A 27,026-nucleotide genomic window follows, 5' to 3' on the forward strand; every position below is an offset into this window, starting at 1 on the left:
GAAAACACATTACATTCATCTCGTTTATCTGACAACATTTTATTTTAAATCAGTCTGGCACTACATTTATTTGGGTTCCATCTCGTTTGTAATTTGCCGCGGGTATTCTGCACATACAACGCTATTATCTTTTTCGGTGGGTAAGTAGGCAGGCTCTAAAATGTTCTTTAATACTTTTGTGTCGCGAATCTGCGCCAAAGACTTAGATAGCGAATATTTATGCATTGTGAAGTTGAGAAAATATCTACTCGGCAATACTATTTAAAAAAAAAAAAGAGATTTATTTTAAATTGTCCGGGAAGATCTGTGGGGTAATAGAACCCTTCCGCCGAGTTACAGGTTAATCCACCGCGAGCTCAATCTGACACGTTTTGTGTTGTTAAAATGCTTAAACTCACCATATCATATAAATACCAACTTCTAAATATTCATCAAAATCTTAGCGTAGTAGTTGGATATGTGAAGTTCAATATCAACTAGCGAAGATTGCAACGTATTGTCTCAGAATATTTTTGCACGTGAACTTACTGCTGGCATCTTATTGTTTAAGAGAATAAACCTAAATTATAAAACATACAATAATATATTGAGCATATGGAGACTTCTTTTTACAAATAAATTGTCTTTGATGTGGGGTATAAGTTACGGAAAATGAGGACATTTGTATTAAAGATTCGATCACTAATAAAAAATGTTTGCAAAAATAGTTTTACTGAAATATTCAATATTGTGCGTTAACGAATTCTTGTTTGTCACTCGGGTTCATATTTTTGTATACTGTATGTTGACGTCAATTCGATTGAATCGTTACGCGTCTGATAAAATACAATAAATCGAGTCGAGAATCCACGTCACCTGCAAAATATATAACTATTACAAATATACGATAAGTTCAAAAGAAATTCTGATGGCTGAAAGTTCTCAATTAATCCAATAATTTCGATATTGAATAGGTAAAATGCATTTAGGTAACTGGAAGTTACGGCTGAGACTGATGGTGTAATATACAAAGAATTCTGGCCTTTTTCTAATGAAAATAAACTGTATCCATCCATTAACTGAACTCTTTGCAGATCTCAAAGCAAGCTGTTTGTTATAAAAATAAAAGTGAAACCCTAATTGCAGAAACTCACAGATATGGTACGTTTTTTGTTGTAACGTCGTCGAAATGTTGATAAGGGCTGGGAACTTAGAGGAACGTAGGAGTTGACCTTCAGTACCTCAAATATTGAATTATCGCAAAACACCAATTTTTGAGAAATGTGTATTTACTTTAACAGAATATTTCAAAATAAAGTAACAACATATGAAAGATATATTTTCATAAAAAATAAAATGTAAAATCTAACACTAACACAATTAGAATCTTTGATTTACAAATAAGATACATCTTGATCAAATTTAATTTTTGATATTCTTGAAATATACTGAAAAACAATAAATATGTATTCAAGAAATTAGTTAGTTGAATTTATAGAATCCCTACCTTATCCAGATTTGCCCGAGCACATACACGTACGTATACATACATATATATGTGAATTATAAGTCGAATAAACATACTGACTAGTACTGTAGTACGACGATGACTGCATGTGTAGTAACGAGTTAATCAATGACAGTCAAAATATTTTGATACAAAGTAAATAAAATTCGAAATGAGATCAGACACATCGAACATCAACAATATAAAAAGAACCAATACTTGTTGTTGGGCAGAAGCGGGAACATTGTGAATTTCCTATTACACCAATTCCCTTTCTACGTCGTCCTCAAAAAAAATTAAATTGGAATTTATAAAAATAAAAAAAAACCAACTTACTTTTATATAACTTATACAGTATGAAATTACAGAATAATAGGTATCTATCCTGAATTCGTGTAGAATGCAATCAAAATAGTTTCATCGAAATATCACAACTATCATTTTGAAATTTCAATGGAACAAATATAATATTTAACATTTTAATAAAAAACTTTTTCGTAACATCAATACTGTTTAGGCATACGCATACTTTTTGTTTTAGAAATTCTTAAATTTTTACATTTTGACCTAAAATAGTGAAAAATTCTCTTTCGATCAGCCTTTTTGATATTCATATGAATTTTTTTCCAATGCATATATATCCACTCCTATTCATTATTCCTACCTAATTAAAATGAAAACCTACTTGTGTAAATGGCATCCGAATATATAGTTGTCGCACACATCAATATTGCAAAAAATAAAGCGAATTTCATATTAATATTAGGATCCATATTTTGTTCAACTGCGGTTGATGGTTTGTACTCAACTTGTTCCTGTGATTGTAGCCCTAAGTACAGTAGCTCGCATATTTATAATGATATCTCTGCCCATACCAAAATATACCCCTAAAGTACGTTCATCGTACGCGAACCCGATGTTGTTGTTCAGCATATCTTCCCGCAGACTACAGCATCGGGTTTGTTTGTACAAAAATGAGCGCCGCAATACTTGAACAGTTACATAATTGCAATGCTAGTTACCACGCGGATACAATAAACCGATGCAGAATACCTCTGACAAAATTCCACGTGATTGTTGGTAATGGTGGTGACATCATGCATAAAGTAAACTAAAATACAATTTTGTTCATTCACCATGCTGAAAATACGCAAATTGAAAGAAATATAAACACATTGAATTTCGGGGTGAAAGGTGACGCCGGAAACCAATACTTGTTATCGAGCGACGGCACCATTGCGGAAGTCCAACAGAACGTGATAAATGGAATAAAGGCGAACCGAAATGTTTGTTTTAATGTTCGACATAGCAGCGATGCTTGGTATGTTATACTAATATTATTTCGGAAAAAAGGTATTCCAATAGCCTAAACGTATTTAAATCCAGTCGAAAGTCAATTTTCGGAGCCAACACATTTCGAAACATAAAATTTCTTAACATATGATTACAAATTTTTCTCATCTGACTAAGGAAGGATGAACAACTTGGTTTGGTACTTCCGTAGTGTGTGTGGTTAGGGTTGAGCCATAATTTCGTTTCGATTTCCTTATTTTTGTTCTATTACAAGTTCGGGGACTGTATGAGGCAGCCAAGTAAATTCAATCCCTTTACACAACTTGATGTAAAGATAGCGATCAAAATCAGTTACCTCCATATTGGTACACACACTTCTGGAACGCGCTTGGATTTGACCTAAATGAACATATTCTGATCGATGGGTTTGCCGTATGCAATTTTATGTTGAAATTAAAAATCCTACTAAGGTTCCAACTCCCCAAATGTCCATGTTAACAGCTCCCGGTCATTCCCAAAAAATTTATGAAAGACCTATTCCATTTAGATCAAAATTTCAAAGATTAGATCTGTGTTCTGTTTTGCTATTTAAGTAGTTTGACATGGAAAATATCTTGTTCAGTTCAACTATCGCTCGAAAAGTAATGTTATGATTCCTGGAGGCAAGTAAGGCTGTTTAAGGGCGAGGACGCTGCATTTTGGCAGATGTGGATGCGTAATTCATTCTAATGCTGCCCACGCCGAACTTAGTTTGGTTAGGATAATTCGTGTTGTTATGTTTGTAAAACATGTAGTCATAAAAACTGAAAGGTGTAAAAAATCGATTTAATTCGTTTTTATATTCATCCTGCGTTCAATTTTAATTAGGTTTCGTGCATATTGATAATACATCGTAATCCTAGAACAAGCCTGTACGAAATCACCCCATGCAAGAGGCGTTTCTTCCATGGTACTCGAGCAAAATTATCCCACAGAAATTCCGCTATTTCACCATATCTTAACCCCTGGTGGTGTTTATGTAGTAATGCTGTAATAATCAGGGTTGCCAGATCCCAGCGATAAAAAAGCGAAATCAAGAAGAAAAAAAATCAGAAAAAGCCAACAATTACTACGTTCAAAAGCCCCATGAATTGATTCCCATAGTGAACCACACAAATGTCTTTTCCCATTGAAGGTTGTATTTTCCGTTGCTATCATGGCGAATTCCTCTTCAGCGGGATAAAAGGTTTAAAAGTAAAAAGGATTGGTGGAATGGCAGCACCGGAATCTACATTCGACACAACACAGTTAAGCTGACATCTATATGGAAAAATTAAAAAAAAAACTAAAAAAAATTAAAAGAAATATTAAGCGGGCAGCAATATTTAACACAGGGTAGTTCAAGGCTGTCGGTCTCGCGAGCCACACTATTATTTTTGTATTGTTCGCAGGCCACAATAGTGCCAAGAATAGGCAACAGTGCAATACAAAACAAACTCTTTTATTGTCCAAATACACTGATCATTATTTGTCATTTATCCCGCTAAAATATAAAATAACCACCAAAAAACTCACTAAAACATTCAAGAATCTTACTATATCCACATTTGGTGTAAGATCGCAAACTATCAGAGAAAATGCCGTTTTAGATTGTCATCGACACTACTTGCAGACATATTAGGCAAGCATTTTTGTTTTAAAAATGAAACCCTTATTTACAGAAACTTACAGATATGTTAATTCGTTTTTAAATTGTTACGGCGTCGTGATGTCGATGAGTGCTGAAAATTCAGGATATGGTAAAAGTTGACCTTCAGAACTTAAATATTAAATTATCCCAAAACACCAATTATTTGAGGAATATATATTTACATACACAGTATATTGCAGAATAAAGTAACAACACAGAAGATTTGGGAAATATATATTTACATACACAGTATATAAGATTTGGGAAATATATATTTACATACACGGTATATTTCAAAATAAAGTAACAACACAAAAGATTTGGGAAATATATGTTTACATACACGGTATATTTCGAAATAAAGTAACAACACAAAAGATTTGGGAAATATATATTTACATACACGGTATATTTCAAAATAAAGTAACAACACAAAAGATCTATTTTTCAGCAAAAATAAAAAACGTACAATTTACCACTAGAATCTTCGATTTGCAAATAAGATACATCTTCAATTTATGGTATGCTTAAATATTAAGCCATAATATATGCCGAAAAACAATGTATATTCCAAAAAAAATAATTAACACTGAATTTATAGAAACCATACCTTAACCAGGTTTAATCGATCGCATACATGTACGTATACATACATATATATGTGTCTTATAAATCAGATAAACATATTGTCTAATGTAGTACGACGATGATTGTGTAGTAACGAGTGTATCAATGAAAGTCGAGACATTTTGAAACAAAGTAAAAACAATTTAAAATAAAATCAGACATATCGAGCATCAATAATGTGAATGAAGTTTCAAAATTTTAAAACATATCACCAAACGATCGTGTAAAAATTTATGAAGGCGCAAATCCGTTTGTTATTGCCAAAGGCCAGCATTGGCGCAAATTTTATCTCTGCACACTTTGCAATTTCTTTTATCTGAAAAAAATATTTATTTCTTGATATTAACAATATGGAAAAACCCGAAAAAATATTGATTGATTAAGGTCATGACAAGGTATACAAATCATCTCATTAATTAAATGAAGAATTTCTCTTCAAGTTTCGAGTTGATCAGTAAATTGAGATGATATGTTTTTTTAACAGCAAAATATGAAACATACTTCTTCTTCCTCTGGCTTTCTCACATCGTCGAGGTTTTATATAAGAACCAGTACTTGTTGTCATGCAGAAGCGGGAACATTTTGACTTTCCTATCACACTAATGCTTTTTTCACGTCGTCCTAAAACAAAATTTTATTGGAATTCATTCATAAACAAAAATTTACTTTAATATACTCATACAGTATGAAATTGCAGAGTAATATGTATCCTTAAGTGGATTTTTAGTTGGACGAAAGTAATATTCGACATTTTGAAAGAAAACTTATTCGTTACAAAAGTTATGAATTTTCCTAATGCACATTGCTACCTTTAATCAATTATTTCTACTTAATCAAAAACGGCAATTAAAAAAAGAAACTTACTTGTGTATCTGGCATCCGAATATATAGTTGTCGCACAAATCAATATGGCAAGAAATAAAGCGAATTTCATGTTAATATTTTGACCCATACTGTTGATGGTTTGTACTCAATATGAGACTGTAGCAGACTGTTGAGACTTATTTATGCATGAAAGTATCCCCCATACCGAAATATTCCCCTAAAATATTTTATCGTATGCGACTTGAAGTGTCTATTCTTAAATTGCGCACTGTTGTCCGGCATATTTCCCCGCGGACTACAGTCTCGGGTTTGTTTGTACATGAATATTTGAACAGTAACATAAACGCAATGCTAGTGACCATGCGGATACAATGATCGGATCAAAGTGACTATAACACTATAGCAAACCGTAGACCGTCGACACAATCGCACTTGATTAGAATATGCATAAAGTTTGAAAACAGAAATATTACCCGTTATGCCCTACAGTGGACATAAACGTAATTTCGTTCGGTTTTAATTCCATAATTTCGGAAAAAGCTCTTCCAATAGCTTACACAAGGGTCGTCCAACTTGTGGCCCGACGAAAGTTTTCGAGTTGCCCGCGCTGTATTATTCGAATCTCGGTGTCTCTTACAAATCCGGGCCACTATTGAAATCTTTAATGAAAAAGTTGTTCCTCGACGTTCAAACGCGCGAAAAGTACGAAAGCCTTTTTAAGTCTCTTTGCGGACGTTATTGTTGGAGAGAAACATTTGAATTAATTTTTATCGTCTGTCATGTATTTTTCAATCTGTTTCCCTGGCTTTTTTTTTTGTGAAGAAGCTGTTTTTATGACCTCAATATTCGACTGAACTTACTTGTAAGAGCAAGTTTTTTCACGAATATGAACCATGTCAAATGCCCCACGAGATCACTAAATTCTGATAGTCATATGAAAAGTTTGCTTCGCATTACTACATCGTTCATCGCGGCAAATATTGACAAACTTGTTGGATAAAAGCAGTGCCATACTCCACATTGAAATATCTATGTTTGGTAAAAACTTTTGACTTTACTGTATCTTCGTATTTTCATCGTTCTTATAATACTGGCGTAAGGGTTTTGTTTGTTTTTTCATTAACCTGTAGACGGTGTAGTGAAAACTATAACAAAACTACCATATTAAGTGGTCCGCACAATTATTCGTAAACTACATCAAGGTTGGACAACCCTGGCCTACACATATATTTAAATCCAATCGAAAGTCATTCTTCGACGTCAACAACGTTAGAAATACTAAATTTATCCACGCAAAATGTGTAAGAGCGGTTTATTTTATTTTTATATTCATCCTGCGTTAAATTTTAAGCACGCTTCAAGGATATTGAGCATATATTGTAATTCTAAAACTAGCCTGTACTAAATCACGCCACCTAAGAGGCGTAAGAGGAGCAAAATGATGGCACTTAAATTCCGGTATTTCGCCATATCTCAACCCATGGTGATCTTAATAGGGTTTATGTAGTAATGCTGTAATAATATTAGTAACGTAAGTTGAATTCGGTTATGCAAGTAAGCCTCGTTCATACGGATATTACGTCATTCTCGCTTCAGCATACCGCGCATATCGTGGGCGTAAAATAAATCCATATATGGTATACTATTAGATAAGAGACGTTTCTCTCGCGCGGTACTCGACCAAAAATTATCCCAGAAAATCCCCCTAAATTGCCTAATTATAAATCATGCTCGTATGTTGTTGATGATGTTTATGTGGTGATGTAAGTTTCATTTTTGTTAGTTAGAAATGCTTAGATTACCATGACCATACAAACGCGACATTTGTAAAGATTTAAACTATTTAATCACCGGAAAAGAATACATGAAACGTTGTTTATACGTACACGATGAATCTTATTTTTTATGGTATTTTTATCAAAGCTAACTCTACATATACCCAATTTGTTACGCCAAATATATATTGGAATTCGGTAAGTTATATCAGCCAACATCAACAAACAACCCAAAATTTCCGTCGAATCAGAAAGCTTTTTATGTTAGCTTAAGAATTTAAATCACTCAATCAATTAAATATAGTTTATCATCTTTACTTTCTCGCGAACAATCTGTTCTACAAAAGTGTCGAATTGGAAAATTTTGCACATTTTCACAAAGAATTCCTCCATTCCTCGTTCGCGGAGTCATTAACCGCACGTTGGCGTGATTCTCTGACATTGTAAACTACAGTATTTTGCTTTGACAAGATAACTTCAAAAGTTTTGACGATAAACAAAACATTTCTCCTAAACAACGAGGGATAAATAATGATACCGGTATATATATAACATGGGGCATCCTAGTCCAAACTCCCGAAGTTAGATATTTATCGTTGTTTAAATATTTATATATTGGTATAATATATTTGCTACATTTAATCTCAGCACAGTAGGAAGTTGATAGCAGAACAGGAAAGTTGTCCATGCCAATAAAGGGCGGTTTACCGTTTTAAGCCTATCAAATATAAAAAACTGAAAATGCTTTTTATTTTGCAGAATTTAATTTTGCTATAACAAATATTCAACGAGATGAAGCTTATGCTATTTTCTATTTTTTTCATTTTGTTATCTGATATGTTTACTCAAGCCAGACCACCAGGTGAGACAATTTACTATACTTGAGTAAATTACAAACTTTACAAGAAATACATAGTTTTTTTGAATAGTCACAATCATGTGAACAATTGGCTGATTTTTATCAAAGTCTTCTTATTTGTTTTCAATGATTTTTTTAAATGCTATAACTAATTCATTCTTATGAATGCACTTTTCACATTCCATAAACCGTTGAAAAATATATAAAAACAATTACAATATATTTCAGGAAATACTATTCAATTACGACAACTTAAAATAATTTGTCACCGATATTGCAGGATTGAAAACGGATTATTTTCCGGTCTCAAATGCGAGCGTAGACTAAGATATGGTAAGATACAAAATAACTTACGGTCAAAACTGACCGGCATGTAATTTTCTGAAAAAAGATATATTGTAAGCAAATAATATTCGTTTTGATTAAAAAAGCTTTTCGACAAATCATTTTCTGTTAAAATCACATTGTGTCATTTCACTAACACAGATGAGTTAATAATTTTGAGCCTGAATATAATTTTTTTTAACTTTATTATTCGAACTCATTCCGTGATATGTGTTCCGGTTTTGATTTAGTTAATTAAACATAAATTTGTTTATTTTTCACTCATTAACAATAAATATTATTTTAGATCGTCGATCATGTGAAATCTGTCGATTCAAATACGAGTGTGGGGGTGCAAGTATATTTGGTTGATCTCATATGCGGAATATACTATGCACTTATCCGATATTCAGTTATTCAATCATTCGGGAAGATTTTGAATGTTATTTTAAGCGACCAATAAACTGATAACAACCGTCATTGGTCATTTTCATTGATTGAGATGAAGCACCGTTGTTATTTATACTTTTTATTTTTTATTTTGTGCATTGCTTAACGAATCCACTATTTTCAGAATCCTTTCATTATTTTGTACATATTGACTTTATATAGTATTATATTCAATTATTTTAAATATTTTCATATTTAAATCTTAAATGAAGGCAGAAATGACAATATTAATGGTATGTTTAAGAAAGACAACAAGACGAGTTGATCGCATTGCGAACCACTACTTCTTGCCTGTCTTGCAATGTAGGTCTAATCCAATGTATATGAAAATAGTTCACCAGTTTCAGATTGCATGAAGTTGTCGACGGTTTTATTCTACCAGCAGTCAATTTTTTAAGAAAAATGTTGAAATTAATGTCATGAACGAATCATCATATGCAGTGGCCAAAGTATGCTATATCAGGTTTGAATAGACACGGTGGCATGAAAGCAAAGCATTCATGTAGAGATGTTACGATTGTTGGACGCGAATTCATCACAATTGAGTGAATCAAAATACTGAATACATGCATTACAACCAGAAACGTCTACTCTCTTTTAACGATATATGTGTGTAGTAATCTTCATATAAGCCATAACAACCTGGAAGTTTCTATACATTCGAGTATCTTTTGTTTGATTATTTTTGGGCCAAGCCTTGTTTTAACTAGGTTTGTGTTTTTTCCTAAATTTATTTCTGTATGTGTGCTGGGGGGCGGGCACATGTTATTTCCCATGTTTTAAACCTTTTCAAAGGTTTTGCTCGCCCCCCAGAATTCTCCATTTTAAATTTGTGTATAAATATGAAGTATTAGAATAAACTATTTATCTATTATTATAGAAATAAGTTCTAGAGCAGTAGTACAATTTTTTTCAATCAGAATCAGAGGGAGAAATCCCAAGTCTTACGTTATTGACGCGTGAAAAGGGATTTCACAATTTTTTTTGCTCAAGTTTTAAATTTTCTTTCCAATTCTCAAAAAAATTTCTTCACCAAATTTTCAACGTATTCGTTGTATAATTATGTTAAATCAATATAATTGTTGCGGTAATTTCATTATTGTAAGTCCTCCGAAAATTTGACAAAGACATTTTGATACAGTAAGTTAACGATAAAAATATTGTCTGGTATTATACCATCTGCCTCTTGATTATGACGATTTACCACTTTCACGCCTCTGGCCAAGTCCTCATATACACTGAACAATGCCGACTACTACGCGTTGTTTGGCAAGTACGAATCTATCGAAAAATATTTACGGGCAAAAAGGGATTGCTGAACTCAAAGCCGCCACCAGACGACGTTTGCGACGTGATAAGATAGTATTTGCATATTTATCCCGGGGAGGGGAAAACAGATAGGAATTCAAACTTCAAGTTTCCATGAAATGTAAGAACTTCCAAACAACCATATTATATTAAAAATTGTTCGCCAAACTCAAATTCTCAGTAAAAGCGATTTCTGATACAATTACGACACTACTAAGCATTTAGCGATTTTATTAGACGCCGGGGTGGCTGTGAAATGCTGTTTCAACGATTTTAACTAAAACAATACGAATGTTAGTGCGGCTGTATTTAGTGCATATTATTTTTCTCATTTTTTCATCCAGCAATTTAATCAATCCTTAAACCAAGTCATGAAATGCATAACTTCGATAGTTTTATTCTTATCCGGATAAACGGAACGATCTTTGGAGCTCTTCCATAATTTAAACGCTTACATCAGGAAAACTCGCACATTTTAATGCGTTCAAACTCTTACAACTTAGATCAGATCTATTGATGAAGTTTTTTTCGACAGTGACAGTCATTTGTGATAATATCTATGCGAGCATGCGTTTAAAATCTTTGTAGTGACTAAATCTTGGTAGCGTGATAAATTCACGTCAGAATTTCTCTTTTTTAATCAAAACATCTGATATCCTGGGTGTCGCGGTATGAAACAGCGAATTTATTGTTATATTGACTTAAGATCTATTTTTTCATCAATTGCATTGATCCGTGACACGGTGGGTCGCTGAAAAAATACGGTGGTCACTATAACCCGCAGCCAGTGGTTTGCCATCCTTGTTCTATAAATACTAATACTTCCGTGTCGCAAATCCGCGCCAAAGACTTAGGTAGCAAATAGATCGCTATTGTGAAATTGGGAAAATATCAACTCTCAATAATACAGCGCAATACTATTTCAAAATAAAGAGGAGATTTATTTTTATATCTTCCGGAGAAGATCTGCGGGGTAATAGGACACTTTCGTTGAGTTGTAGGTAAATCCACCGCGAGCCCAATCTGACACGTTTTGTGTTATCAAAATGCTAAAACTCACCATATCATATAATAACCAACTTCTAAATATTTATCAAAATCTTAACGTAGTATTTGGATATGTGAAGTTCAATATCAATTACCTGGGAACGAAGCTTGCAACGTCATTGTCCCATAGAATACTTTTGCACGGGAACTTACTGCTGACATCTTATTGTTTCATAAAATAGACTTAAATTATAAAGAAATCGTAACTTTGATTTGATCACTATTAAAAAATGTTTGCAAATAATTTCAATATTCTGCTTTAAAGAATGCTTGTTCGTTACCCGGGTTTATATTCTTGTATATAAATACACTGTATGTTGATGTCAATTCGATTGAATCGTTACGCGTCTGATAAAATACAATAAATGTTCTTCAAAGTTTGTAAGTAATCAAGTTCGTTATGAAGTATCCACGACCCTTGCAATATATATACCTACAACAAGTATACGATAAGTTCATAGAAATCTTGATGAAACGAAAGTTCCCAATTACTCTAATAATATCGATATTGAATAGGTAAAATGCGTTTGGGTATATGTTTGCTACAGCTTAGACTGACTGTGTAATATGCACAGAATTCTGGCATTTATCTAATGAAAATAAACTGTATCCAGTTATAAACTGAACTCTCAGAACTGCAGATCTCAAAGCAAGCTGTTTGTTATAAAAATAATAGTGAAACCCTTAACTGCAGAAACTCACAGATATGTTAGGTTTTTTGTTGAAACGGTGTCGAAATGTTGATGAGTGCTGAGAATTCAGAGGAATGTAGAAGTTGACCTTCAAAGTACCTCAAATTTTGAATTATTGCAAAACACCAATTATTTGAGAAATATGTATTTACAGTCACAGAATATTACAAAATAAAGTAACAAAATATGAGAGATATATTTCAATAAAAAATAAAATGTAGAATCTAACACTAACACAATTAGAATCTTTGATTTACAAATAAGATACATCTCGTTCAATTTGAATTTTTTATAGGCTAAAAATATACTGAAAAACAATGAATATTAAAAAAAATAGGTAACTGTATTTATAGAATCCATACCTCAACCATGTTTAATCGAGCACATACACACATATATATACACACATACATATATATATGTGGCTTATAAATCAAATACACATACTGACTAAAGTACTACGACGATGATTGTGTAGTAACGAGTGAATCAATGACAGTTAAGACATTTTGATACAAAGCAAAAAAAAATTCAAAATAAGATCAGACACATCGAACATCAATAATGTAAATGGAGTTTAACATTTTGAAACAAAGCACTGAACTGTACAAAAATGTATAAAGGTGCAGAACCGCTCATTATGGCCAAAGACCTGTAATGGAGTAGATTTTATTTTCTCTGCACACTTTGCAAATTTTTTTATCTGAAAAAAGAATGAAAAAAAATTATTTAAGGATACGGCCAATATGATAGCAGGCAACAAAAATATCGAAGGTGATTTATAGCAAGTTATACAAATCATCTCATTATTTAAATGAAAAATTTCCTTTTCAAGTTTTTAGTCGATCAGTAAATTGAGATGATAAGTTTATAAAAGCGAAATATAAAACATACTTCTGATCCCTCTGGCTTTCTCACATCGTTTTATATAATAACCAGTGTTTGTTGTCATGCAGAAACGGGAACATTGCGAATTACCTTTCACACCAATGCCCTTTCCACGTCGTCCTAAAAAAACATTTTATTGGAATTTATTAGTAAACACAAACTAACTTACTTTTATATAACTTATACAGTATTGAATTACAGTGTAATAGGTATCCCAAAGTCGTTTAGAATGTGGAATGCAATCAAAATTGTTTTATCGAAATGTCGCAATTATCATTTTGGATTTTTTGTTGGACAAAAGTAATATTCAACATTTCAATGAAAAAACATTTTCGTAATAACAATTTTATTTTACGCATACTCATACTTTTTGTTTCAGAAATTTCCCAAACTTTATTAATTTTCGTATGATTTTTTCTAATGCACATTGCCACCCTTTATTTCTACTTAATCAAAACGGCAATAAAAAAAGAAACTTACTTGTGTTTCCGGCATCCGAATATATAGTTGTCGCACAAATCAATATTGCAAGAAATAAAGCGAATTTCATGTTAATATTTTGACCCATACTGTTGATGGTTTGTACTCAATATGAGACTGTAGCAGACTGTTGAGACTTATTTATGCATGAAAGTATCTCCCATACTGAAATATTCCCCTAAAGTATTTTATCGTAAGCGACGCGACATAAACAGTCTATCGTTAAAACACGACACCGATGTTGTTCGGTATATTTTCACGCGGATACTGTCTCGAGGTTTTTGTACTAAGATGAGCGTGGCAATTCTTGGACCTTTACGTAATTGCGATGCTAGTCACCATGATGATACCAAGACCGGATGAAGTGGACCGCAGACACAATCCAACTTGAGTGGTAATGGTAGTGAAATCATGCACAAAGTTTGAAAACGGAAATATTAAACCGCGAACCTCGGCCTTCCGCCAAGTTATCAGTCAATGTCGGGTATGGGATTAGTAAGACAGTTGTCAAATGCATGGAATTGATGTTATAAGTTTTTTGTAATGATATAGCAGATAGCTTATACAGCTCCACATATCTTGCAAACAAATTCAAGCTCCCATGTTCTAATCTAAACAACCCTATTATATAGAAATTGACCGCCAAATTTAACGCAGTTACTGACACTCCCGAGCATTAAGCAATTTTATTAGATGCCTGGATGACTGTGAAATACTGTTTTAACAATTTAAAATAAAACAACAATAGGGAGCCATGACATGGATCATTTCGATAGTTTTTCCCTTTATTCGGGTAGGTTAATGGAACGATCATTGGAGCTCTTCCAATATATAGGTGGTAATACAAGAATACTTTATTTAAACGCTTACACAAGGAAACATTTCAATTCGTTCAACTCTTTCAACTTTGGTCAGGTCTCTTTCTGGAGTTTCTTTCGGTAGTGGTGTGGCAGTCATTTGTCACTGGATATCTATGCGATCATTCTGTTAAAATCTTCGTTCGTATCATGGGTTGTTGCCGTGAAAACAGAGTGTTTATTGTTCTATTGGATTAACTCTTTGAACCCTAAAAACCGGTATTCCGACTTTCCTGAAAACGTCTTGGACCGTCGAAGCAGGTTTCCGGCTTTGGCATTCCATATTAGTTATGCAACTTTGAAACCTCGCAATCTCGCAAACTTTATATTACTATTTAGATAAGTTTTATATTATTTGAAAGACAGTCTAGGAAACCAAATATAATTCTAAAATGAAGATAAAATATATCGATTATCCTGCAAAAATGGGCAAAATTAGAAGCGAAAAAATGTTCTGAAAAGCTTTTTATTTGAATAACAAAAACTTCGATCTGTTCTGTTTTAACCTAATACGATATTGACACATTAGTAGGGGTTTAAAATAGCTTTCGAAGGAACCATTAAATTGAATCCATGATGCACCTGTAAAATTACAAGAGCAATCTTATTCAATGTTCTCCAATTCGTCACATGTCCGTCGCGCCAACTTGACGTAAACACGACGTTTCTTAAATACTTCGTTACGCAGTTACGTTGCCAAGTATCAGCTCTGCGTTCCCTATGAAAAACACACATCGCTTTCCCTCACAAGTGTGTAACTTCATTAACCTGTCCCAAGGTCACGTTTAAAGCTGGTTTTATTCGAACTGATAATATGATGACTGTTCACACCATTTCCTCAGGAAAAATTTTCTTGATCCAACTAGCTGTTCCATCAGTTGTCCAAATAAATATAGAATGTAAACGGTCTCATGGCTAGCACAGTGTGCGCCTTATGAATTTCGTCAATGTGTACAAGTTGTAGGTTATAACGTAGAAAATCTAAACCATTCGCCGCGCCATCAACTTATCGCTATTTCGATTCTTTTGCGTTGAAAAATGTAAGATATTTACCAGGTGATTTAGCGACGTCATCAAATCTTCCACGTTCTCGTTGGTCAAACTTGGGATCAACTGATCCCAAACTTGTTTATAATTTCAATGAATATCCAATAGTAAAAAGTTAGCTTCGACGTTTCCGACCGAAACCCATACCCACGCGCGATTCAAGTTTTTTGGTTTGGCCATTTAGTTACGTCCCATAATCTGATAACAAAAGTATATACCATGGCGTTTGTTTTTCAGCAATTATTATCAGAGTTCAATCAAGATGCGTTCGAATATATAGCTTTTAACAGCGGCCGGATCATTGGAGCTCCTCCAATATATATATATATGTATTACCGCCGGTAATACAAAAATACTTGAAACGCTTACACCAGGAAAATTCTGGAGTTTCTTCCGTTAGCGGCAGTCATTTGTGAGTGGATATCTATACGAGCATGCGTTTAAAATCTTTGTAGTGGCTAAAATAGGATGTCATGAGAAATTGACATTAAAATGTCATGACTATTTACTGTTTTGTTAAATTAAAGCCTACTTTATATTAATTTTTTATCCCTGAAATTTGCATTGATCCATGACTTGGCAGGTCGCTGAAAAAACGCGATAGTCATTTTGTAATTTACGGGTCATTGGTGCGCCATCCCTGTTCTATAAGTAATTTAAATATATTAGTTGCACTTTAAAAAACACATTCCATCGAGCATTTTATCAGACAATATTTTATTTCAAATCAGTCTCAAATCTCTGGAAGTTCAGTATGAGCCCTGCATTTATTTGAGTTCAATGGAACTAGGCCATTCGTATGTAATTTGCCTCGGGTATTCTATACATATAGCACTCTTTTCTCTTTCTTGGTGGGTAAGTGGGCAAGCCCGAGAAACTTCACCAAAACTTTTGAGACACAAATGCGAACCAATAACTAAGGTAGCAATTATTTAGGCACTGTGAAATTGAGATTATATCATTTCGTCAATAGCCCAGTGCAATACTCAGTCTTGCTACAAAGGAATTTATTTTCAAATCGTCCGGAGAAAAGTCAACGTGACACTTTCGTCGAGGTCAATCTAGTGCGAACTCAATCTGACACGTTTTGTGGTGTTAAAATGCTATAACCCGACATAACATATAAATATTTATAAAAGTCTTATTAATCTTTATAAAAATCTAAATATTTATAAAAATCTTGGCAGTGAAATTTATGGGTTTTCATTACTATGTTTAGCCGTAAATATATACTACTACGGTTTAGCTCATTACCTTATCGCCTCTACTCGTTATAATCTTTTTTTTTTAAAAACACACAATGCATTGAAATTAAATTATTATTACAAACATAAGAAAATTGTATTTTTGATCCGATGAGTCACTTGTCTGTACAATTATTTACAAAACATTTGCAAGATGTGTATAAGTGTAATAAGCAGCTGTTTACACACGATCTCCTCCAAGAAGAAATTGGGAGCTGCAAGGTAATTTTTACGAAGCATTGACGTATACCACAACCCCACAAAAATACAATGATAACATTGTGATCCGCCTTAGCTCCTGAAGAAATAACAACCACAGCTTCATCGTCAACTGTATGAAGAAGCGTTAAAAGCGTAATGACCCGTACTAAGGACGATTTCTATAACCAAGTTTAATTTTTGTTTGATCGAGTTCACTTATCCATACACCAAGGACGATACGGAAACATACATTTATTATATTGAGCCTCACAATGGCATAATAGCACCTTTCACTCGGTATCGTCTCGCACAACTGAAAATTCTTTTATGCGTGAACAGACTAAACTGAATACGTGCTGTCGATATGAGTGGCAAATCTGCCTGTTGTTTGATTATCTTACTTCTAATTGTAAGTGACGTCGTTGAATGCAGGCCAAGTAAGTGTTAACGAGATTGTTCAATTTGTGTATATTATCCTACACTCTATAATAAAATAATATCTTGGGACATGCCAATTGAATCGTTTGGTATTTTTTCAAGATCTCTCGTACGAGCAAATGTTTGTATGATATATTTAAATAAATAAATAACAAATGCTTATTTTCTTCCACAAGAATGTCCAGTCAGCTAGAAGTAAACAATGACGTAACAATTGATATTAAAGCAGTAACTAACCCCCCTTTTACCTGCTTCGTAAATTGGGAAAAATGGTGAACTCGAAAATTTAATAAGTTTGCATGTTAAGATAAGCATTATCAACTTTGTATTAGTCAAGTATATGGAGGTATTGGAGAGACCAGGGGTCGTTAGGAACAATATGTGGTGTAAAAGGTAGCTTATTCAACATAGATGAGGTTACTTTTAAGCGGCATTTCAGTAACGGACTTAATTTTGAGTAGGAGTAAACATAAATTATAATAAAAATGTTGTAAATCAACACCTTTGTTTTCTAATGATAACTATCTAACTGGCCAGTATAAACAGTCACTTTTCCATTCAGGTCGGTACGGAAGACGGCTAAAAAAGATTTGCTTCCACTACTGCAGAATCGTAAATGATCGTCTTACTGGGCTAACATGCACCCAAAGAATTCATTTAGGTAAGATACTGAATTTCACAATTTAAATGCTATAACCCGACATAACATATAAATATTTATAAAAATAGCAATTTACAAATATCGCTCCCATTTAGGGTCAAATAATCTTGCTTAGTAGAATGCTTAGTATAACAAAATTTATCAACATTAATATATATATTTCTTTTTCAGATCATCGTATGTGCAAGCTGTGTCGACATGATTACAACTGCGGTGTAATATCTTTTATGTAAATTTTATTTTTAATATTAGTCATTTGGAGATATATAAACTTGAATTACATAACACTGCCGGAAAGTCGTTTTTAGGTTTTTAATGTATTTCAACTTGTCTTGCAACTTTGAGAGTAAAAATAAATTTTTGGCACTCAATGTAAACCCTATTTCTAAGTTTTGTTTAATTTTTTGAGCATTGAAGATATCGATTTGGGAACTTTTTAATATACAGTATAATATACTACAAAAATATCTGCTTGTAACTAGTTAGTGAAGCTATCAAGTTGAGAATGTATTATTATTATTTTATACGACGTAAAAACGTTCAAAGTTTTGTTTAATTTTTGATCATAAAAGATATAGATTTGGGAACTGTTTAATATACAGTATATATACTACAAAAATATCTGCTTGTAACTAGTAAAGCTATCAAGCTGAGGATGTATTATTATTTTTTTATGCGACATAACAATGGTTTTTGTGTGATATATCAACTAAAAACCTTTGTACTCTTAATTTGTACGTGATAGTTCTATTGTAGTAAGTGATTTATAGATAATGGCTAAACTTCAAATAGGCTTCAGTGTGTAAATTATATCAGGTCGTCTTTCTGAACTGAAAGTTTGAAATCACCAATTCTTTCTATTTCTCAGTCAGTTTGATGTAAGAATGTAAATACATATTATTCGCTAATACAACAACTTTGTGATACCTGAACTGTTTGATTCAATTGAGGCTCCTGTGTAAAATGAATCGGAATGGATGGCTGAAATCAATTCGAAGAGTTCAAATATCTTCTGGAATATATTTACGATATATAATGTTACATGGTGTAGCCCAGGGTGGTCCAAATTCAGGCCCGCGGGTCACATGTGGTCCGCCGCTTCATTATCTGTGGCCCGCGTCACATTCGGAGAGAAATCAAAAAATTGAATTTTGTGTTTTTCGTAATAAAATTATTCAGAAAAATCTGTTGACATATTGTTACATCACTTATGTCACTGAATTGACTAGTGTTATATCTAGATGAGGCAACTAGCGAAGTTGCATGATGTGCTTGGCAGTCTGATTTATTATCTTGTTTTCCTTTTTTTTGGTCAGGAATATATGCTAACAATATAGGCATCATAGAAAACTAAAAATAGAATGCTGATTCTATTAGCCTGGGATGGTTATGTATGATATCTATGTGTTCGCACAATAAAAGTGTTTGTTTTGTATTGCACTGTTTGCTTATCCTCGGCACTATTGTGGCCCGCGAACAATGCAAAAAAAAATTGTGGCCCGCGAAACCGACAACCTTGGACCACCCTAATGTATCCTATATATAGTAATATAATTTTGAGACTTGTTTAAATAAAAATAATTTCATTGCTCAATTGTTACATTTTCTTAATTCTCTGGAATATTTTAATCTATTAAAAGTATGTAGGAATATTTCAAAAATGAGGAAGACAATGCTTGAATATTAGAGAGGTTTTTTAATTAGAAAGAAAATATTGAACGAGTTGGGTACATCAAGGGGATCATTTCAATCATTAACTCATCAAATTAATATATTAATTAACCTAAATTAAGGCTTTATGATACTGAGGTAGGGCAATAGTATATATGGGGATAAATTGGTTATCGAGGGTGTATACAAGGTATATTTATTTCCATTTATCAACATCAGACAAGGATACAGAAATTGAGGCACATGATAAGTTCGACATTATCATGAAAGATTTATTAGAGTCTTCGTATATTTTCGAATGTTTACACGATATAAGCGAGAGGATTGTTGGAATCCTCGCCGCCTATTGGTAGTTCACGTAGCCGCTGGTCGGTTACGGCATCCCCACCAAACAAATACCTGGCTGACTAATCCCATACCCGACATACACTGGTAACCGGACGAGAGGCCGTGATTCACCATATGATTAAGCCGTTCTTCATCGGCTTTTCACTCTCCCAGGATAAATATGTAAATCCTATCCTATATATATCCTCTCATATACTATCTGTTGAATTCATTTGATATTTGTGAAGCGATCTGTGAAACGAAAAATAACTCTGCAAGTAGATGCTTCAATGATTGGATATCGGGGAACACAGTGAACTATTATTTCGCGCGGGTGAAATTGTTCAAATAACTGATTTGAGAAGGTATTGATCAATTAATGTTCATCATTAAATATTTATAATTAAAAAACCTCAGATGATATCTGGTTGGGGACAGGGTACAGAGAATACGTGTCCCACTTGTCCCGCGTGTTCCAATTGTTTCCATTATATATATAGGTTTGATTGAATTGTTTTCGTTTCGAGGCCAAAAAATGTTTATTCGAAGAAATTTTACCTGCGCGGGAATTTTCGTCTGCGTTATATAAATGAAATGTTTTGTCTTTGCCGATTGGTATATTTATGGTTTAAAAAATACAGAAAATCGGCGGTTACCAATCTTTGACGCCTTGTTACATGCATACCGCCTCCTGCGTGCATATACGAGTGACATAGAAAACTTATTCCCTCATACACATTTCTATCAATATAATCGGAGTTTTCTGTTATCGACCGATTTGAGATTTGTCCAGATCTTTCAAGTTAAGTTAAATAGTGTTTTTAAAGGGCTGTGCGCAAATAAATTTAGATTCAAACTGGCCCGCTAATTGCCGACGCCTGGTTTAAAATAATCGATCGGTACATTCCTTTCTGGAACCGACTTTCAACCTGTATACCGATCAACGACGTGTATATTACCCGATAAAATCTCAGCCCGAGACAGCAATACAGTCCTAACATTTCTATAATGGAAGTTTTAACTCATCTAACTGCACAAACGACTGAAAGAAGTGCAAACCGCTCACATATACGAAAAATTCCGAATTGCTGAATTATATTCCACATGACGAAATATTCTGATGTATAACATGTATTCAATTTTAATTTTTTTTGATTATGGGCCTAATAAATCACTACAGAATCTGGGGTGTCGCAAAAAGGTCGTGTGACACTGCAACCGTCAGGCTTTACTCTGCTAAAGTACGTTTAATTAATACTGGGGTAAGAACACGCAGAATAGGACCCATCTTAGGAATATGGACATCTAAAACCTCAAATATGTTTGTATCTTTTTTAACATTGGAACGATCGTTCGCAATTAGCAATTGAGTAACCAATTGTGGGTAATGAACGATATGCAATGCACAACAATGAAAAAACATCCAGCAGAGTTCAACTAATGGGGCAAGAAAATATTTTGCATTTGTTGGAAAAGCTTTGTTTTGAATTCAGGAAAGCGTAAGAAAATCGAAAATTATTTCGTAGAGAAAAATGATTTCACATCCTTCTCAAAATGTTTAGCAAAACTGTCGTTTCAAGGTTATTCGCTTCATACGTGTGATAAAATTAGAAGAAATCAACTCAAACAACAAATCAAAACCGAAGACAAGCGTATTTCAAACCAGCCGTCGCGTTTGGCAGTAATCGCCGTATCGAAATCAAACATAACGAATTAATTAGGCATACTTTGCATGTACGCTAGTAGTAGTGCGCGACCCTGACAATGTCGTCACAACAAAGAAAAGTCATCGACTGCGTTAAATTACGCAATAACCAGACGATCACATTGGCTGAAAAGAGCAGTCCGTGCTGACTCGCCATCACCACAATTAGTCACACAAGACAATACACGTATTTTCAACTTTTACTTAAATAAAATCATGTGTAATGAAGCAAACTCAACAGCTTGGATCTGCAACGTTCTGCTTCTGTGATCCTCCCCTCAGCTTACCCGGACTAACATACTATCAAGTTTGGCCTTCAGGCTCTTTTACATATAGCTTTCGAACTACCAGGCTATACAGTGCCATATATATATATTCAATTGTTTGATTAGATGGCATGGAAACAGGCTGTACTGCTTCCTATCATAGCAGTAGCAAAACAAGCAACCTGAGCTATAATTTGAGAGTGAAGAAAGAAACGGGTTGTGCTACCAGAAGTAGTACCTTTGTTACATCCTTGAACAACCACGTTTACTTTTGTTATTAATTAGAATCAGTACAACGCTATAAATGTTGTCAATTTTGTCACTCGATCATTCCAAGCATTATAACGAACTGTACATAACAATGAAAACTAGCTAGTAAGTAGTGAGAGAGCGCGTAACACAACATCCTCAAGATGTCAGTACAGCATGGGAACTCAATTTGATGTTACTGGCCTCACCCCCCAATATTTCTCGATTTCTTATTAAGATACATTGCGCTTCTATCAAATTTGGCCTAGTGTTTGCATCTCATAGATACTAATCTTTTCATGTGTCAATTTGAAAATTATGGTTATCTGGAAAGTTTTATGGACCACAACTAATGTAATTTCAGAAACGTTTATGAGTCTGTGAAAGTCGACATAATAAAATAATTTATTTTCCCCAATACCAGCCATCCTTGATGTCATAATATGAAATAACGCAGTATGCAACATTTGCATATCTAATGAAGATTTAATAAAATGGATTTTGGAATGGGTACAAAAAAATTACTTTTCAAAAATATAAATTCTCATAAATGATATCGGCGAGCCGGATATTTTAATATCCGTGTATTCCGTGAAGTTTACAAATTAAACACTTCGACTATCTGTCTATAGGGGCGCATGTAAACCCACAAACCGATTGTTGCGTGAAAGTTTATGTATAATGTGGCAATCAGTCATCATGAAATAGTAGTAATAAAAATGGATGCTAAATAAATTCAACAAAAATGGTTGTGTGCAACATATATTATATTGAATATATTATCAAATATCTTATTATAACATTATCATATATTCTTTATCGTTTATTTTGTTGACTTAAGGGGGAGAGAGCATTTAAAAATTATGACGTGTATTATGTCATATTTCACACACCGAGGAATATCAACTGTGACGTCATATATTTGTTCCATGAAGACGTGTCTGTAAATCCTGAAAACTTAATTTGGGATGAACTATATCGAACTGTGTGGAGCTCAGAGAAAATCCTGATTGCCTACCGCCTTCCAATGACTTCTTACTGAAATATTGAAATCCACTGGTCAATATGTTACGCAGAATTTCTATAATCCGAAAACTCAAAACACCACAGCAGCAACAAAAAAATAATTATAAATAAAAATTTCTGATAAGATTCAATTTATCAAAAGGTTGACTTTCTTGTTAAAATTATATCAAGCAGCAGTAGAAACTACAACCTCTTGAATTATCGCTAGGATGTTTGTAGGTAGTTTGATCCAATATGCTTTATCTTATCAAAATAAGTTATCAGTATTTGAAAAAACATTATGTCCGTCATTTCGTCATCGGATACTAAGTATAAAAACTGTATTATCATGTAAAGCAAACGTTGATATGAAAAGACAGAATATCTATGCGACTTTATGGCGACTACGAGATGGTAAAGCGGTTGATTAGTGGATACTGTAAAAATAATTGTCAACACGCATTCAATAACTTTGGAAATTGTGCCGAGAAACCGAGGCGTTCCTGGTCCTCAACAGAAGAGATGTTTAGAAATAAATGAGATCATGACGTACTTTTCCTATAATTTTCTCTGTTGGAGAATTGAATTGAGTTGAATAAAAATTTCAAGTGTCAGTATGCTTCATAAGTTTTAAAGGTACTTTCCTGAAATTATTATAAATTCATTATCATAATATACCTAAATAAACTAGCGTAGACTGAATTAAATTTATATTAGAGCAATAAAAGTAGTGTAGTAACTTCTCTGTTTGGTCCCTCACTCACACAACTTTAGTGATTTTTTCGACTGTTTTATAATTATATATATAAAAATCATATCAAAAACGAATGTTCATTGACTTGGAGCTTTCAGTTTTGAATATATTACAAAAGATATGGAATACCAAAATCGAATGTTTATCTTATAGCTCGGAAAGTTGATAACATGAACAAGCTAAATATGTACATACTCTTCAGAAAATATTTGTACTTGGATAATACATAATACACATACCTTTGATCGATGATTTCACAAACCAAAGTTAATATTTATCACTTCCTATTTGAAATTGTTTTTTAGGTTTGTGGTAATGAATATCGTACATGACATCTATATATTTACGAAAAAATGCTTTTGATACTAGGTATTATCTAAAATTGCAAAACAGTGTATGTTGAATCAAAGATGAGCCCTTAAGATATATTGCTGTGGTTTATAAAAAGCCTATTTTCATCGCGCGAAAACTTTATAGCTTCAATTCATTCTGAGAAGTTTACAAATCATTTACTTTCCTCCAATTTTTTTTTACAAAATATCAGATTTTTATCACAATAAAGATGACTGTGTTTATTAGAACGTTCGTGCTTTGAAAAATGCGATTTGTTGAAATAAAGGAAAATATTTTTCACACAAAATATTATATTCACTCATGCATTACTGATTCTAATTTATTGCTGAACTTCCAGTTGCGAATGTTATCACCCCATTGTTGATAAGCTCACCATAACTGTGTTTGAATATCGCAAAATATCTGGAAATTAGTTTGTATCAAAAGAGGTCATTGACAAGTTTATATTTACCGACATGGATTTAGAAAAAAAAGGGGGAATTGTGAACGGTACAATATACGTAAATGTCATTTTAGCCTTAAATATCTGGGAACACCCCAAGCACAGAAAATCAATCATACCAGAGAAAAAGATAAATAAATATTCCCTTAATTTCTAAATTTGTCTGCGTTTGTCACAACATTAATTTGCAAAACGAATGTACACAAATTACTACTGTTGCTTAAAATGACGTGATTTCAATTTTTACTCATTCTTGTAATCATACATACATGCTCATGTATTCCACGGCGAAAAGCGAAAAAAAGTGATGCAGATGTATTTTAATGAAATGAAAAACATGGAATACATTGAAAACAATCAAGTGAAATGCTACATAAGTAGATGTTTTTGGAATGTCATTTCATTTCCTAACAGGCCTTCAAAAGGAAAGTTATTTTCGGCAGTCTCGATGACTTACTCGGTGAATATTAGAAGAGTTATGATGATTTATAAAATGTTATCATAATTGAGATCAATTGTCTGAATATAATGCTCTAAAACAGGGGTCACCAAACTTTTTTGACCGCGGGCCGGGTATGACTCAAACTGTGTTGAAACGGGCCGGACAAATATTTTTGTCAATGCAATGTGCCTACAATAAATTCACAAAAGTTGGGAAATCCATTCAATTTGTTAACGATATATATTCTACATTTCTGAAGACTTGAATATTAAATTCTATCTATATCGCAGGATATAGATCGCAAACATCCTAGGAAAACAAATATACAAGATTTTCATATCTTGACAACTATCCTGAGTTTAGCTGTTATCAAAACGTTGCAGTCATCAATTAGGAATGTTACAAAATTCGCCTTTTTGCGCCAAAAAATGTCCGCATCACGTCTGCTAAGTACCGTTACGCCGTGTCGGAATATCGCTCATAACAACGACTACGGACTGCTTGCTGTAGCATAGAATTCCATAAAATTTTGACATAATTTAGATAAAATAAACAACTATTATCTGGTATTTGATTTTTTTCCTTAGCGCATAAATTTCCCATCATTCAGAACTTTCAAAAATTCCGCTCAAGTTATACTTAGTGCAAATTAATGGTATTGTCCATAGACACCGATAAAATTTATGTAGACGTGTGTATTTCTTTCCTATCTTGATACTTACCAATTTACCAATGAACCACTGACAAACTAACATGCACAACTCCAGCGTTTATTTGCCACGATCTTTCGGCGGTGTAAAACACCATTGCCAGAATAAAATCCTGAAATAGTCTCAATATTCCATAGATGTGACGCAGATCGAAAGATTAGTGATTGATACAAACGTTTTTTACAAACTTGGTATTATTTACTTATTTTCACTCAGATCTATCTAATTGTGCAGTTTTCATTTAAATCGGATGAACTTTTAATTTTTTTGTAACATACGTACATGAATATCCGCATTTAAGCAGTACAAAAGTTAGTGTGACTTTTGAAATTGGAGCAGTACGCGAGGGATTACAGTACTGTTAGCGCAAAATGCACATTCGACGTTCATTTTAGCACAAGAAACGTAAACAGTTTCGTCGAAAGCACGCGTCACGAGTGTACGAGTGTATCTTTCGCAGAAAACGTTGCATACTGGTAGAAAATTTAAACCTATTTTGTCACTGCTATTTCCAGACTAATTTTTCATTACTACTATTAAAACTATAACTGGAAAATGATGACTGGCTTAATTTGTTCCATTCATACTTAAATTTCCCAAACACAACCTAAAACTAACGAAGTATTGTTTACAACCACGACTGAAAACCTGCAGGGTGAAAAAAGTGTCTGAGCGAATGCGAAAAGGCCTCTTACACGTCACTCTTTTGCATCTTGCTGATTGGCCAATTTTACGAAATAAACAAGGAAGACGATGCTCGGGAAAATTTCCTTTGGAAAAATATTTCGCCCTTTTTGCGTGTTATCGCGGGCCGGATAAAATGACGCCGCGGGCCGGATCCGGCCCGCGGGCCGTAGTTTGGTGACCCCTGCTCTAAAAAGCTAAAGATTTTTTTAAAGTATTTATTAATTTACCGCATTTTGTGTTGTA

At 33.4% G+C, this 27,026-nt stretch overlaps 5 long non-coding RNA genes across 6 annotated transcripts; 2 read left to right on the forward strand and 3 right to left on the reverse strand.

The window, feature by feature from the left end:
• Positions 1-384: 384 nt before the first annotated feature.
• On the reverse strand, positions 385-2,465 carry LOC144428318 (uncharacterized). Its single transcript, XR_013478271.1, has 3 exons — positions 2,172-2,465; positions 1,706-1,771; positions 385-855 (listed from the first exon to the last, which is right to left on the reverse strand). It is a non-coding gene; the product is annotated as an uncharacterized LOC144428318 (long non-coding RNA).
• A 217-nt stretch (positions 2,466-2,682) lies between these two features.
• Positions 2,683-10,052, forward strand: LOC144428331 (uncharacterized). 2 transcript variants are annotated; one of them, XR_013478279.1, is made up of 4 exons: positions 2,683-2,807; positions 8,435-8,537; positions 8,763-8,867; positions 9,166-10,052. It is a non-coding gene; the product is annotated as an uncharacterized LOC144428331 (long non-coding RNA). The 2 variants fall into 2 exon arrangements; XR_013478278.1 differs by lacking the exon at positions 2,683-2,807 and having other exon boundaries at positions 8,380-8,537.
• Positions 4,153-6,246, reverse strand: LOC144428328 (uncharacterized). Its single transcript, XR_013478275.1, has 3 exons — positions 5,940-6,246; positions 5,577-5,696; positions 4,153-5,391 (listed from the first exon to the last, which is right to left on the reverse strand). It is a non-coding gene; the product is annotated as an uncharacterized LOC144428328 (long non-coding RNA).
• A 2,439-nt stretch (positions 10,053-12,491) lies between the features above and the next one.
• Positions 12,492-14,199, reverse strand: LOC144428333 (uncharacterized). The gene is made up of 3 exons (XR_013478281.1): positions 13,724-14,199; positions 13,250-13,363; positions 12,492-13,058 (listed from the first exon to the last, which is right to left on the reverse strand). It is a non-coding gene; the product is annotated as an uncharacterized LOC144428333 (long non-coding RNA).
• A 3,161-nt stretch (positions 14,200-17,360) lies between these two features.
• LOC120338302 (uncharacterized) lies at positions 17,361-19,103 on the forward strand. The gene is made up of 3 exons (XR_005569072.2): positions 17,361-17,509; positions 18,073-18,171; positions 18,343-19,103. It is a non-coding gene; the product is annotated as an uncharacterized LOC120338302 (long non-coding RNA).
• Positions 19,104-27,026: the final 7,923 nt, after the last annotated feature.

This window comes from Styela clava, chromosome 10 (assembly GCF_964204865.1).
Source record: "Styela clava chromosome 10, kaStyClav1.hap1.2, whole genome shotgun sequence".
Classification (NCBI taxonomy): Eukaryota; Metazoa; Chordata; class Ascidiacea; order Stolidobranchia; family Styelidae; genus Styela; species Styela clava.